Consider the following 14,336-nt stretch of genomic DNA (forward strand, 5'->3'; position numbering starts at 1 on the left):
TGGGTTGCGCACATATCATCATATATTTAATGCACTGTTCTAACCATTCAAAAGAGATTTGAATATCTTTTTCTAGGTACAGGTCATGAATGATTTTGGGTGATACACAAACTGCATAGACTCGGTGGTTATAAATTTGGTTGGTTTTGGCTCGGATTTAGTCCGCGTAGAGTGCGTTCGGGTTGGATCCGGTTGGGGCTTAGAATTTTGGCCTATGTCCGGTTAGGTGCCGATTGCATGAACACATGAACCGGTTATGTTCTTTTGGGTTATTAGATAGGTTGGGATAGTAATGGGGAAGCTACTGATATGTTGTGGGATATGGATGTGGTTATGGCGTGGGTTAGGAAATGATGTCCGAATATGTATAGAGGTATGGAGATGTTGGATGGCTATGGGGGCATGGAATAGGTGTGCTGTTGATGTTAGTAGCCGAGTGATTAAAGCAATTAGAAATGAGGCATGCGTAGTGAATTTTTGATGGGGTATGGGTAGGGGTGCGGCTTAGGGTGTGGCTTTAGAGTGAGGGTTGCGGGGCTGATACGGTGTCGGGTTGTGGGCGATTTGTGGGGCTGATTGCGGGTTGGAATAGGTTGCACCGGGTTGGGACAGGTTGAATCGGGTTGGGTCGGGGCGGAACCAGGTTGGGACAGGTTGAACCGGGTTGTGATCGAGTTGCAGGTCCGAGTTGGACCGGGTTGATAGGGTATAGTTCAGGGTTGGACTGGGTTGGGTTAGGTTCGAATTGCAGTCCGAGTTGGATTCGATTTAGGCTTTGGTTAACTTAGTAAGGGTGGGATTCTAAAGGTTCAGGGTTAGGTCAGATGGACGGTAGGGATTTTAGCTTGGGTAGATGAGCCTCGGAACTTTGACCTTGAATGGAAGTATCGCCCTTGGCCATGGGGCCTAATAAGATCTTCGGATTAGATTTGGATATTGTTAGAGTAGATGGGCATGGGAACTAATTCATGGGAATGACATATGTGGATGGAGGTATTGAATATGCGGGAGAGGCATAATTGGTCAAGGTGGATGGGGTACAGCAAGAGAGCATCTTGTTGGGCTTGGGTTAATGGGATGGTAGATCTGATGGTGGTTTATGTTAACGAGTATGATGGTTTTAATTAATGGGATGATGGCTCTGATGGGGGTGGGGGATGATATATGCAGGGTAATTGATCTATGGTTAGATGACAATATTGTTGAAGATGGGGGATATGTGTCATGAATGGGCATGCGAATTACAATTGTGTTGCATGGGTCTGATGAAGTACTTGGACGGGTGGTATTGGGTTGATGGTTGGGCGCAGTTTCAAGTTGAACCGGGTTGAATAGAATTGGGTTCAGATTACGGCTCCGGGCTCGTGATTGGGATTATGGGTGTCGGCACGGATTTAGGATGCGGGTCTGGGCTCAAGTAGGTCCGGATTACAGATTCGGGCTGACTATGGGTTGGGTCCAGTTGGAGCACGGCTCGGGTTGGGTGGAGTTGGGTTCGGATTGGGTCCAGTTGGGTTGGGTTGACTCAGGTTGGGTCAAGCTAGGTTCGGGTTGGGTCGGGTTGTGGGTCCGAGTTGGGGCCGAACCGGTTTAAGGCTGAACCGGGTTGGGTTGGGTTGAACCGGGTTGGGGTCGGGTTGTGGGTCCAAGTTGGGGCTGAACCGGGTTGGGTTTGGGTAGGCTTGGGTTAGGCTGAATCGGGTAGTTCGGGTTGAGTGGAGTTGGGGTGCGGCTTGGGGTTTGGGTGGGGCGAACTAGGTTGGGTGTGTGGCTTGGGGTTGGGCCTGCAACTTGGGTTTGGGGTGCGGCTTTGGGTGTGGGTCTGGGTTGGACCCTCGTCAAACTTGGTTGAGACAAGTTGAACCAGGGGGTTCAAGTGGTTTGGGTTAGGTTTGAGTAGTGATAGAGGATGCAACCAAAAGGTGTGGGAATATGGCTACGTCTAGATGGTTCGGGCATAGGGGAATAGATAGGGTCAGCAGGTATTGTAGTGGGGATTTGATGGATGAGGTATGTATGTTATGCATAGCACCCTGCACATGGGTTTGCAAAAGCTTGGGTGCGGCTTGGCTTGGGTTCATGGGTTGGACCCGAATTGAGATGGGTTGGGACCGGGTTGACTTATGTTGAATTTGGGTTGACTCGGGTTGGCTCAGACTGAATTGGACCGGGCGGGTGCGGTTTGGGTCGAGTTAGAGTCCGAGTTGAATTGGACCGAGTGGGTCCGGTTGCTTGAATTAACTCGGGTTGGACTCAGATTAGCTTGGGCTGACTCGCATTGGCTCGGGTTGGATCCGGGTCGACTTGGGTTGACTCGGGTTAGGTCCGGGTTAACTCGGGTTGATCCCAAGTTGACTCGGGTTGGCTCGAGTTAGCTCGGGCTGAACCCGGGTAGACTCGGGTTGACTTGGGTTGGCTCGGGTGAGCCCGGGCTGACTAGGATTGGGTCCAGGTTGGACCGGGCAGAATCGGGATGATGGATTAGATGAAAGTTATTCTATGTAGGCTAAGGGTATGATAGCTATTGTATGTAAGCTAGGGCTGTGATAGCTATGGTATGTGATATGGAGTGAATTACATGGATGGGGGATGAGCTATATGATAGTCTGATGGGGATGGAATTATGTGAATAGGCATGTGGATGATGATATGTGATCATGGTGATGGGATGCATAACATGTGGTCATTTTGCATATGGTGTATCTAATTCACATAGTACATGGGTTAGGGCGCATGAGCTTTCTAACGGCCATGTTGGCCTAGGCAAATGGGGCATTGTGGGTTCAGGTTATAGGTCCGCGTTGCAGGTCTGGTGTTTTGGTTCGATACGGGCTCACGGGTATAGGCTTGGGTTTAGATTGGGGGGTGCGGGATCGGGGTTAGGGGTCTAGCCGTCTAGGCTCGGGTTCGGATTGGGGTCTTGGTGCGGGTACGAGTTGAATTAGTCTTGAGTTGGGTTGAACCAAAATGGGTTTGGTTTGAGTTAAGGACTGGCTAGGATTTGGTTTCGGGATATGGGTTAGCATCCGGTTGAGGGGTACGCTACAAGAGGTGGTTCCATGGCTGAAGGGCATAGGTAGAGGTGTGGGAATGGGAGTTAAAATTAAAAGAAGGCATGCATGCAAACTAAAACAATTGATCCCTTAAGTACCTACCTTTTCCTGGATGATATGAGTCTATCCACGTAACGCTCCTCAAAGCCCTTCCTTAACCCTCTTGAACGCCGATCGTCGATGGGTGCCACCAATAAGTTGTTGAGGTCGTCGGTTGGATGGCTCTTCCTGGATAGCGGATATCGATCCTCTTTCTTGTGCTCTTGCCAATTGTTGCGGAATGATTAGTATCACCTTGAATGGGTGGCCTAATTGAAATAAATTAGGGCAATATGCTTTGCCAAGGATGAACAAGAGGGATGGGTTGATGGGTTATGGGCTATGGTAGAATAAGGCCAGTTGGGACTCAAATATGGATGGGGTGCAACTTGGGATTATGAACAGAAAAGGGGAAAAGTCTTGTGTATGAATGAATGGTGGGCGTGGGTGTATTTCTATGGAGATGGAATATGGGATGTAGTATAAGAACATGGGCTGTGTGGGCATGGGGTGTGAGGATATGGGTTTAGTGGGGACATGGCTAATGGAGATGGGGATGGGGACATGGCTGAAGAGATGGGGGTTGGGCCATAATGGCCATACGGCTAGGGGGAAAGGAAAGAAGGACAACTTTTTCTTTCAGAGAGGGAAGCTAAGGGCTATTCCGGTCCTGTGAATAGGGGGGAGAGTAGGTATTTATAGATGACCGAGAGGCAAGAGTTGCCAAATTGAAAGGATTTAAATGATTGACCTTGGATGGCTGAGATTAACCACTTATTCTAGGTAATATTTCGACGGACGAGATGGAAGAATAATAGAATATTCCTTTTCTTTATTTTAGCAAGTCTTTGGAACAAAGGAAAATGCTAAACTTGGGCACAAGGGTTGCTATATTTTGGCTCTAGAAAAATAAGGGGTGAGATCAAAAGATCAAAATTGGCTATACATGCAAGGGTGAGATGAAGGCAAACAAGAATGTTCTTTGTTAATAATAGGCAATTCTTGAAGGACAGCAAATCATGCCCAATTTTGTCGCGCAAGCTGAGTTTTAGAAAGCCTTTGATCGTCTCTTTGTATAGAATATGCTAACATTATTAAAATTGGTAATATAGACTTGTTTTCCCTTTTTTCATCCCAATTGGTGGAAACAATTCAAAAATCTCTCAAAATATGTTCAAATCCTAAATATTAGGAAATATTCCAGCAAGACACGTTTTCCCAAGTTGGGAAAACGTGGGTTGATGAGAGAGAGTGAATGGCGAGAGAAAATGAAAGGAAATTGCACATTTTGAGAGATTTTGTAAGATTGGGCAACTATTTCTGAAATTTCCTTCCCCTTTTCCCTGATTTTTCCTTGATATTTTGAGCCCAATATTTTCATAGAAATTCCTGATTTAAATTCTCTGCCAAATGAGAGCCGTCGGTTTTTAACAGCGAATCGTTTTTCCAACCGTTGATCAGATTGGCGATTCGATTGGACCAACTAACTTGATCAATTTTGGATGAATGATCCTAACCTTTGAAATATGAATTTGACAACAATTAAAGTACTGAAAGCATAGTTGTTGATAATTTGGTTAAATTATTTCGACGGCTCTCATTCACCCGCATTGATCCTTGACTTTTCGTTGGGTTTTTGCCCAATTAAGTGATCCGATGTTTAATCCGGATTTGAAATCAACCTTGAACAATCTAATTTGGATTAAATGATCACAAATTATTGGTAAAGAAAGATACCCAGGTCAAGATTTGCCCTCGATCTGGCGATTTACGGAAATCGAGACTCAGAATGGAATCAGGGTTCGGGTTGTGAAGTGACCGTAGCTTATTTTGTCCCGATTGATGATCTGTAAAGTCAGATCGAGATATTAATGCCCTAAAACATATAAATCCATGATAGAGGGACTCTTACATGGATTTAACAATCTAAAGTCACCAATCAGGGCATTTTTTAAATTTTTCGGATCTAATCATCTTACTAGGTACATCTCTTTATCATTATGATTTTCAGGGAATGTGAGGATGCATATTTTACTAGTGAAATTGCATGGATCAACAATTAGGTTATTGTTGGTTAAAGTGTAGCAAAATGAGGGTATCTATAGATGCCTCTTTTTGGCAAATGTTACTTAGTAACCGCATGCCAAAGCTAAAGAGACATTCTCATTTTGCGGAACTTTAATTGACAATAGCCCCATTGAGATGGACGATGTGATATATCAATTTGTATTTCTATGGCAATTTTAATGAAATATTCCAAACAAAACAACCTGATACCCCCCAATGCAATGCAATCCTATGTGCAGACTAATGCAGAAATTTTGTGATTTTTATTATTTTTTCATGCAACATGCTTTTCTATCCTAATGATGCAAGATGGGATGATAGAAGTGTGGCTAGAGATTACGGATGTTTGAAAAAGATGATGATAGGTGCAGGTGGGTGCAACTCAGGTCAGGTTTTGAGGTGCAAGTGGGTGCAACTCAGGTTAGATTTTGAGGTGTAAATGGACGGAGGTGCAACTCATGTCAGATTTTGAGGTACAAATGGGTGATGGGGGCAACTAAGGTCAGATTTTGAGGTGCAGGTGAGTGCGGGTGCAACTCAGGTCAGATTTTGAGGTGCAGGTCAGTGCGGGTGCAACTCAGGTCAAATTTTGAGATGCATGTGGGTACGGATGCAACTCAGGTCAGATTTTGAGGTGCAAATGGGTGATGGGTGCAAAATGAATTAGGGAGATCGGAGCTAAAGAAAATTTGATTTGTCTGCGAAATTGACCTGTCTGCGAAAAAGGCCTGTCTGTTAAAAAGACGAGGGCCAGCGGGACTGGGGGTCAGTGAGACGGGAGCCAAAGGAAATTTGATTTGTCTGTGAAATTGACCTGTCTGTGGAAAAGGCCTGTCTGTTAATGAGACGGGGGCCAGCGGGACTGGGGCTCAGCGAGAAGGGAATCAAAGAGGATTGGCCTAGATGACCAGGTGAAAATAGCTTGTCTGCGAAATTGACCTGTCTGCGGAAAAGGCATGTCTGTTAAAGAGACGGGGGACCAGCGGGACTGGGGGTCAGCGAGACGGGAGCCAAAGGGAATTTGATTTGTCTGCGAAATTGACTTGTCTGCGGAAAAGGCCTGTCTGTTAAAAAAATGAGGGCCAGCGGGACTGGTGGTCAGCGAGACGGGAATCAAAAGGATTGGCATAGATGGCCAAATGAAAATAGCTTAGATGTACTTAATCCTGAAAGATCTTGCAAATGACTTAACTTGACTGATTGTTTCTTATTGCTGAGGAAAAATGCACAAATTGATTTTGCAAAAGTTTTCGAAAGAAACTTGAATTTTATTGAATTTTCTGTCGATGCAAGGGGACATTATTTTCAAGGAAACCACATTTGAAGTTTATTCAGTCCACCGGTAGTATTTCTGGTTCTGCTGAATTGCTTGACTGTGAATTGCCCTGTCTAGATTGGGCTTTGATGGCTTTGCCGATTCTGCTGATTCTGCTTTCATGTATCTGCCCTGTCTGGATTGAGATTTACATGATCGGTTATTCTAATTGCTTTAAAGACTCCCTTTCTTGGGTTTTAATGACTTATTGCATCAACTGGAGAAGATTGGTGCCTTCTTTCTTTTTGCCGCAACTTTGGGAGAAGAAGAATAAGGAAATGTGGAAGTGCACTGAAGATGGATTTTTCAAAATTTTCCACTGGAATGCTAAGAAACGAGACAACAAAGAGAGTGATGATTGGTGCTTTTGTGAATGATTTATATAATTTTATTTGGTAGGTAAAGCCTTTTAAAGAATAATTTATCCACAGATAAATACTTGCACTTCTTTTGCTAGTTCAGTAATACTCCTTGGATTATTACTAACTCCTTTCAGATTGTTTGGTTTTGTTTCCTCTAGTTACGAGAATACAGAGTTGGCTAAGACTCCCTAAAACCTAGGACACGACACGACGTAAGTGTTCCTAAATTGGGCTCTAATGGTTCTTACGACGGAAACCGCGATCCAACGGTTCCGAAAGACACAAGACAAATCGATTTAAATTCTCGAGGTTAATGAATTTCAGATTTCAAGGATTTTCAGTTTCTGAACATTCAAGGATTACCAATGGTTCTAGGGTTCACCAATTTCGGCCCAGAATAGCATCCAAGGAAGGGAATCGTGCGCTCTTTCCTTGTGCAATTTAATACTTAGGTTATAGCACCTTATTGCCTGGCATATCTCAGAATTTCCGTGGACAGTAACCTCGGAGCCAACAACATACTATAGCTTAAATATTCAAATTGTCAAAGATCGAGTGCAATAGGGATACGATTATGGATGCGCTGGCTATTTTTCTAGGGAAATCTAAAAATCTTAAAATTTCTGTTTCGATTGATTAAGGAATTAATATGTGACAGAATTTTAAGGTTCTTTAGAAGCTTTGCGATGATTTTTAATTAATTTCAGATTTTCAATGAATTTCATCAGTTTTATACCATAAAAGTGATTTTACAAGTAAAATTATTGTAAACGAATTCAAAATGAGTTGAAATTTCTACAGCAGCAAGATTAGAATGTATGTAGCTTACTGGATGAGTTTTGCAGATTTTTACATTAAGCTCACATTTAATTTTGATTTAACAATAATAATACCAGATTGCAAAAATAACACAGAACCTACTAGAAATAGAAATCTAAATTTAATGAAATTTCTACAGTGGTAATATATAAGTAAACATAGCATGCTGTAAGATTTTCATGAATTATAAAAACTATTTACTATCAATTTCGGATTTCTCAATTTTTAGACCAGATTATGAATTAACACTGCATCCCATAAGAAAAAGATCCAAATCATTTAAAACTTTTACACCAACAATAAATATGGAATATAAGACTACTGTAAAAATTTTGAGAATTTTATCTGTGATCTGATGTCCGTAAAAATTCTCCCAAAATCTGATAATTTTCAAAAAAGCATAAAATAATATACCAAAAAAAATCCAACAATTCTCAAAAATTCATGGTAGAATGTATCAGTATCATATTTTTGTCCTACGAAATTCCATTAATTTTGGAATCCGTTTAGTATATAATTTATTTTTCTTCGTCAAAAAGATATTTTTGAAGAGTTTTCTATTTTTAAAACATGATTTTCGAGAAAATTACGACTCTGGAAAACGTCCTTTAATCTTGTTCTGATGTGATGAACATAAGAAAATTTTAAAATTCCAAAAAATAGATCATCCTGAGATGGCTATTTTTTCGAATTTCGTAATTTCTCAGCTATTATTTTAAATAAAATTCCATTCTTCACTCAAATTTTCGAAAACCTTTGATCCAATGTCCTATCCGATCCGATGGTTACTTTACTCTACTTAGATAGATCAGTACATTAAATTTCGGGACGAATCGGAATTGAAACTCTCATGCAGATCATGATTTTGAGCGTACATATTTAATATTCAATTAAATCCGATTAAATACTAAAAATCATGCAAAAATACATAAAATATACCAAATAATCCTGGAAAAATCCGAAAATTTAGCACCTACCTGTGATCGAGATCCTCGCCGAATCCGAGAGCCGAAAAATCCGAAAATATCCCGCCGATGTGCGATCCGATCCGATTTTTTCTTCTTTTCTTTTCTTTGTTTTTTTTTGTTTTTTTGTTTTTCCTCAACAGAGAGTGCGAGCGCGAGAGAGAGCGAGATTGAGAGTGAGATAGAGCGAGATTGAGAGTGAGAGAGAGGCCGAGAGAGAGAAGCCAAGAGAGAGTGAGAGTGAGGCCGAGAGAGAGATTGACAGAGGGTATGAGAGTGAGGCCGAGAGAGAGTTGAGAGAGTTAGATGAAGAGAGAGAGATGGAGGGAAAGAGAGGAGGTGATATAAAACGAGAGAGAGGGTGAGATAGATATATATAGAGAGAGGGTGAGATAGATATAGGGAGAGAGAGAGAGAGAGATAGAGAGAGAGAGAGTACGAGAGAAACAAAAACAGAGTATAATATACTCTATTTTTTTTCTTTCCTGTTTTTTTTTTGTTTTGTTTTGTTTTTTTTTTAGAGAAGGTGGGAATGAGAGAGACAAAGAGAGGATGAGAGATCGAGAATGATGGCTACTGTTTGGGGTGGGTGTAGAGGTTGAGAGAGATGTAGAGGGTGGTGAGAGGTTGAGGGAGATGTAGAGGGTGGTGGGGGGATCGTGAAAACAGAGAGAGAGGGGAGATGGAAAAAACAGAGAGCAATGGAGAATTGTTGCTGGGATGATGAAACCGAGGGGGAGAGAACAGAGCAATGGAGAGTTGCTGTTCTTCTTCTCTTTTTTTTTTTCAAAAAACCAGAGCCCCTTTACGCTGCTGTTCTCCTCCCTTTTCCAGATGAGACCCACCGTAACTCCCTTTTTTTTTTTTGAATCCATGCTTGCTTTTTTTTCTTTTTTCTTTTATTATAGAAACTCCCCCTCTTTATGGAGAGTTCGGTTGTCCTCCTTAATGGGATGGCAATTGGTCTAATTATAGAGAGGGTTGCCAAAATTATCTGCAGATTCCCAATAATGGCTGAGTACATTGCCATTAAAAATCCCTTTTTTTAGAATCCGAGAGTTTCCACCATGAGCTGTTTTATAAAAATAAGAGAGAATTCCAAAATAAAAGAATCCGCTGGGTAGGAGGAGAGAGAGAGTCGGTTGGGACTCTTTCCCATCAAATGGATGGTTAGGATCATCCCACGGTGCCGGTTATACAGTTTTTGGCAAATATGGGTGGGGTCCCACCTTGTTTAATGATTAAAAGATGGGGGCACGACTAGGTGGTTCGGATCATTCTATGGTGTAGGTTGCTCAATCTTGTATTTTTTTTTTAAAAGTACTTGTATGCCCACTTCATTGGGTGATCAGAACCGTCTAGTTCATTGGCCACAACCTGAATGGTCGGTGTCTCGAAACCATTTCTATAGGGTACTGTCCATTTGGCGGGTCACAATGTAAATTGGTCACGCCTCCTAAATTGCTTCCACGGGATGATCTGAACCGACCATTAATGGGCCACATCATGAATAGTCATACCCTACCAATCAACCATTGGATGATCTAATCCGCCCACTTAGTGGGCCGCAATACAAATGGGTTGGGCCCACAAATAATTTTTCATGGGATAATCCGAGCCGCTATTGGATTGGCCTAAAACCAAAAATGGGTTATCCCCCAAATCATTTCCTTGGTTTGCTCTGAATTGCTCAACTTTATGGTCGCAACAAAATTGGTTGTTAAAAACGACGCCTCTGAGATCTTGACCTTCCCCCTGATGGACATCTTTATGCATTAGATCGAAGTAGGCTCAACACTCATTTTTCGTTAAAACAATATGCGGGCCCCCTGTTGATCCAAATTTAAACAAATGCTCAATGCGGGCCCCCCAAACGGGTCCAAACTCTCTCAGCTTTAATTCTTGCGAACAACCCCTCTCAACAATTATCAGGACGACGCAAAACATGACAGAAATAACCGAAAAGATCGAGAAAACATACGAGGCGGACACGAGAATAGAAAACACTGAAAAATTGACAGCGAAACCCTAATTTCTTTGTTGATCAAAGCGGAGCAAAATGGGGGTGTCTAAAGACATGTCAAGTTTCTGTCTAAGACACAACACTCAAAGACAACACATTAGTCCATAAAGACTAATCAATTTAGGTTTGCTAGCATCAAAACAACAAGCAAAAGGTGAATGTATGAACCCTTGGAAACCATTAGGTTTACATTCTCCTCCTTTTTTATGATGGCAAACCAAATTGATTATGGGGGTAGGAGATATAAAAAAGATAGACAAATACGCATCAATTGATATAACAATAGAGCATAGCTCTCCCTCACTATATGCACAAGTGTAATATGTAAATGTAAAGCAAGTGAAACATGTAAGATATGGAGATATCTAAAAGATAGACAAATACGCATCAATTGATATAACAATAGAGCATAGCTCCCTCTCACTATATGCATAAGTGTAATATATAAATGTAAAGCAAGTGATGCATATAAGATATGGACTGCCTAATCAATTCTAAAATTCTCCCCCTTTTGACAATAGAAAAAAGACGGATTTTAGCTGTTAAAGTTCAAAACTCTATAGTGCTATGATTACTCCACCTATGTACTTATCATGAATATGAGATGATTAAAGTAAAACATACATGATAACAACAACCAAACATAGAAATATGAACTGAAAGTGTGAAACACGTCTGTGTTTGTGGATTGGCATAGGCAAAGGGTATGTACTACAAAATATTTCTATGACCCATGAAACTAATGAAGATATGGCATTTAAGCTCATCTAATGCTTATCAAAAGATTTGAGAAGCAAAAAAAATCAAGTACAGTGCTTGATAAGCAGATTGTTTTTATTTAATTGAAAAGAATTACATGTAAAGCATAATGAATGGGGCAATAGACATTGTGAGCACATCACTATGGTCCATATAAAGCTAGGAATATGACAATTAGGCTCTCCCCCTAAGTATTTGTCATTGGCCTTAAATGAAACCTATAAGGCAAGGCATGACAATATAAAATGGCTAAGGATATGACAGTGAGAGTATAGCCAAGGAACCTTATCATGAAATTTGAGTGCAAATGACTTATAAAGCACATGGTAAGTGAGAATTCATAGGAAACACGACGACCAACTAGAGCATAATCCTATGAAGGAGAGTTCTAGAGAGTTTTTAAAATTAAACTCTAGAACAAGATACTTATCATTGGAGATGATGATACCATATGAGTTCATCCACGATAAGTCTAAAGCCTATGAGGATATGACACTAAGGCATAGGCTAAAGGTACTTGTCATAAATGAGAATCAATCTCAAAGTGAAAGCATGAGACAAGCCTTAACTACAACATATATGGAGCAATGAAGCTCCGAATGAGTGTACTTATCATATGTAATATAATATACCTATCAAGCAACATGTGATAAGACAGAAAAAGGACAGATATGACATATATGGCTCCCTGTTTGTTAGAAACTCATACAAAGTATGAATCCAAAGGGTTGTCCAACACAGAGTCACCAAGGGTTTAAGAGGTGAATGATTGACAAACAACCCTTGGGCTACTAATGCATGATTGCTAGGGGTAATCAAATGATACCAAATGAGATGATAACCTAGCAGACCATGCTCCCCCTAACTATGTGCATATATGGTATATATATATATATACATATATATATATATAAGTAACACTTCAAAGCTTATCATGGTTAAGATGCTGGCTGGAAGCCAAAGAGATTAGATGTTTTAATTAAAGGTGAGGGTACATTCTCCTTCTCAACAAGTAAGAAGGCTAAGAACACCAATTGAGTAGCTTTTAACTTTAAGTTTATCATGTTTACCATGCACCTAATACAATATAAGGGGTTAAAACTATACATTATATAAATATGCCAATTTAGCTCAAATCTATAAGACTCAAAAAAAAAAAAGACTATAGAGGACTATGTCTGGGAGAGACATCCATGGCTCATGCAAGTGACAACATACCACTATGGGTAATCATGAGCAAGATATGATATTTTAAAGCATTCATGGATATTCTACCATGTTTGGACACAAGGAACATGACACATAGAGTGTATGGTCCAAATATTTGCATTCACATCCACAAACCACATATATAATGGTAAGGCATTAAGCACAAAGTGCATAAGCCCATAGAAAACCAAAATGTGTGGGAGACACATGTTCTCATCACAATGCATTGCATGCCAACCACCATAATGGGTAAATGCCCAACAATGATACTAGATTCCTATGATATTTTTTATTTTACACAAATGATTTTTATACATTGAATCTAGACTCATTTTCAACTTTTCTACATAATATATTCTTATATCAATTTAGAGAATGATCCAAGGACTTAGAAAATATTCATCAAGTGCGAACACCTTGGACACATGTATTCCAAAATAAACTACCATGACTAGATAATTTTATTTAGATTTTAAGGTTCAACTTAGTCATGAGTGGATATCCATTTTAAGTTGGAACACATCTACTTTAACCCATCTCTAATTTCTTATATTGTGGACCCCGATCCGAGAGAGGCAGGGGACGAGCCCCAAAAAAGTCTCTAGATCATCCACGCGTGAAGGAGAGCTCTACCAAGGAACTGTAAAAAAGGTGCCTCTCACAGCATGAGTGGCGATGTAAAGTGAGATACCTCTCGATTCGGGGACTAGCCCGGATTCAAGACGTACCTTACACAAAGAAGAGTCACCATCCAAGGAAGTCGGCCCTAGATCCCATACTATGCTTTGTTGCAATGGATAACCAGAGATACAAAAGGTTCGTGCCTGGTTATGAATTTGGAAGGTCCGAAGAGCACCTCATCCGCCCAAGTGCAAGCACTTGGTCTCTTATGCTAATTATTTATTGATTTTGAAGAGTTTTGGGCGAAAATCATGTGAAATGAGAACATATATCTCCGAGAAGATGTTTATCTAATCATGCATGTCTCGGAGATGAATAATAAGCACACACAAAAGAAATGAAAGGAATGCCACCTAATAATAGCTAGGTTATGGGTGTCATGCCTAATTGGTGTCTAAGTTCTTATGGGCAAACACATGCATGCTACAGCTAAAGATATAAGGTCTGCACAAGATATAACAAATATAATAACCTAGAAAGATAAATGAGCAACAGCTAAGCATATGATCAAGGTAAATAAGAAGGTAAATGCTACAGCTAAACATGCGAATAAGTAAAGAAATGATCACACACTATCATAATCCTATGCAAGAAATCATAATCAATATACAAACACAAGCCCTAAAGTGCTAACAACAGGCCCTAAGACTCTAAAGCCTAAACCCGAGTCTTTGGATGATCTGATGTTCATCTAAAGATGCCTATGTATCCCCGCCTCCACGAGAATCAGAGTCATGTAGTTCTTCGCACCTATTCTAAGATATGATGCCTAAGACATCTAGACCTCTATCATAGACTCGACCTAAATGACGGAACTAATTATTAAAGCTTCTTGTGCGATTATTTAAATTCTAGTGGATTATGGATTTTAGGACACCCTATATGCCCTAACTAAATGCAGGTTAGCCCTAAACTAATGCAGGTGGTTCCTACAACCTATGTGTAACTAGGATGTGTGTTCTAAGAAAAAATAATGGGATCACTAACGCATCCTAGACCTAGTCATCAATCGGCGATGTGAATCGCCAACTGACCGGACGGAGG

At 40.7% G+C, this 14,336-nt stretch overlaps 1 long non-coding RNA gene across 2 annotated transcripts in view; it reads right to left on the reverse strand.

Moving 5' to 3' along the window:
* Nucleotides 1–3,723, reverse strand: part of LOC143862216 (uncharacterized) — a 43,822-nt gene extending 40,099 nt beyond the window's left edge. For both annotated transcript variants that reach the window (XR_013240220.1, XR_013240218.1), the window contains exon 1: nucleotides 3,156–3,723. This is a non-coding gene — a long non-coding RNA (uncharacterized LOC143862216). The remainder of the gene's footprint in view (nucleotides 1–3,155) is intronic.
* Nucleotides 3,724–14,336: the final 10,613 nt, after the last annotated feature.

Source organism: Tasmannia lanceolata, unplaced genomic scaffold (assembly GCF_043159265.1).
Source record: "Tasmannia lanceolata isolate RefF3 unplaced genomic scaffold, GAP_Taslan_0.1 ptg000003l, whole genome shotgun sequence".
Lineage (NCBI taxonomy): Eukaryota > Viridiplantae > Streptophyta > Magnoliopsida > Canellales > Winteraceae > Tasmannia > Tasmannia lanceolata.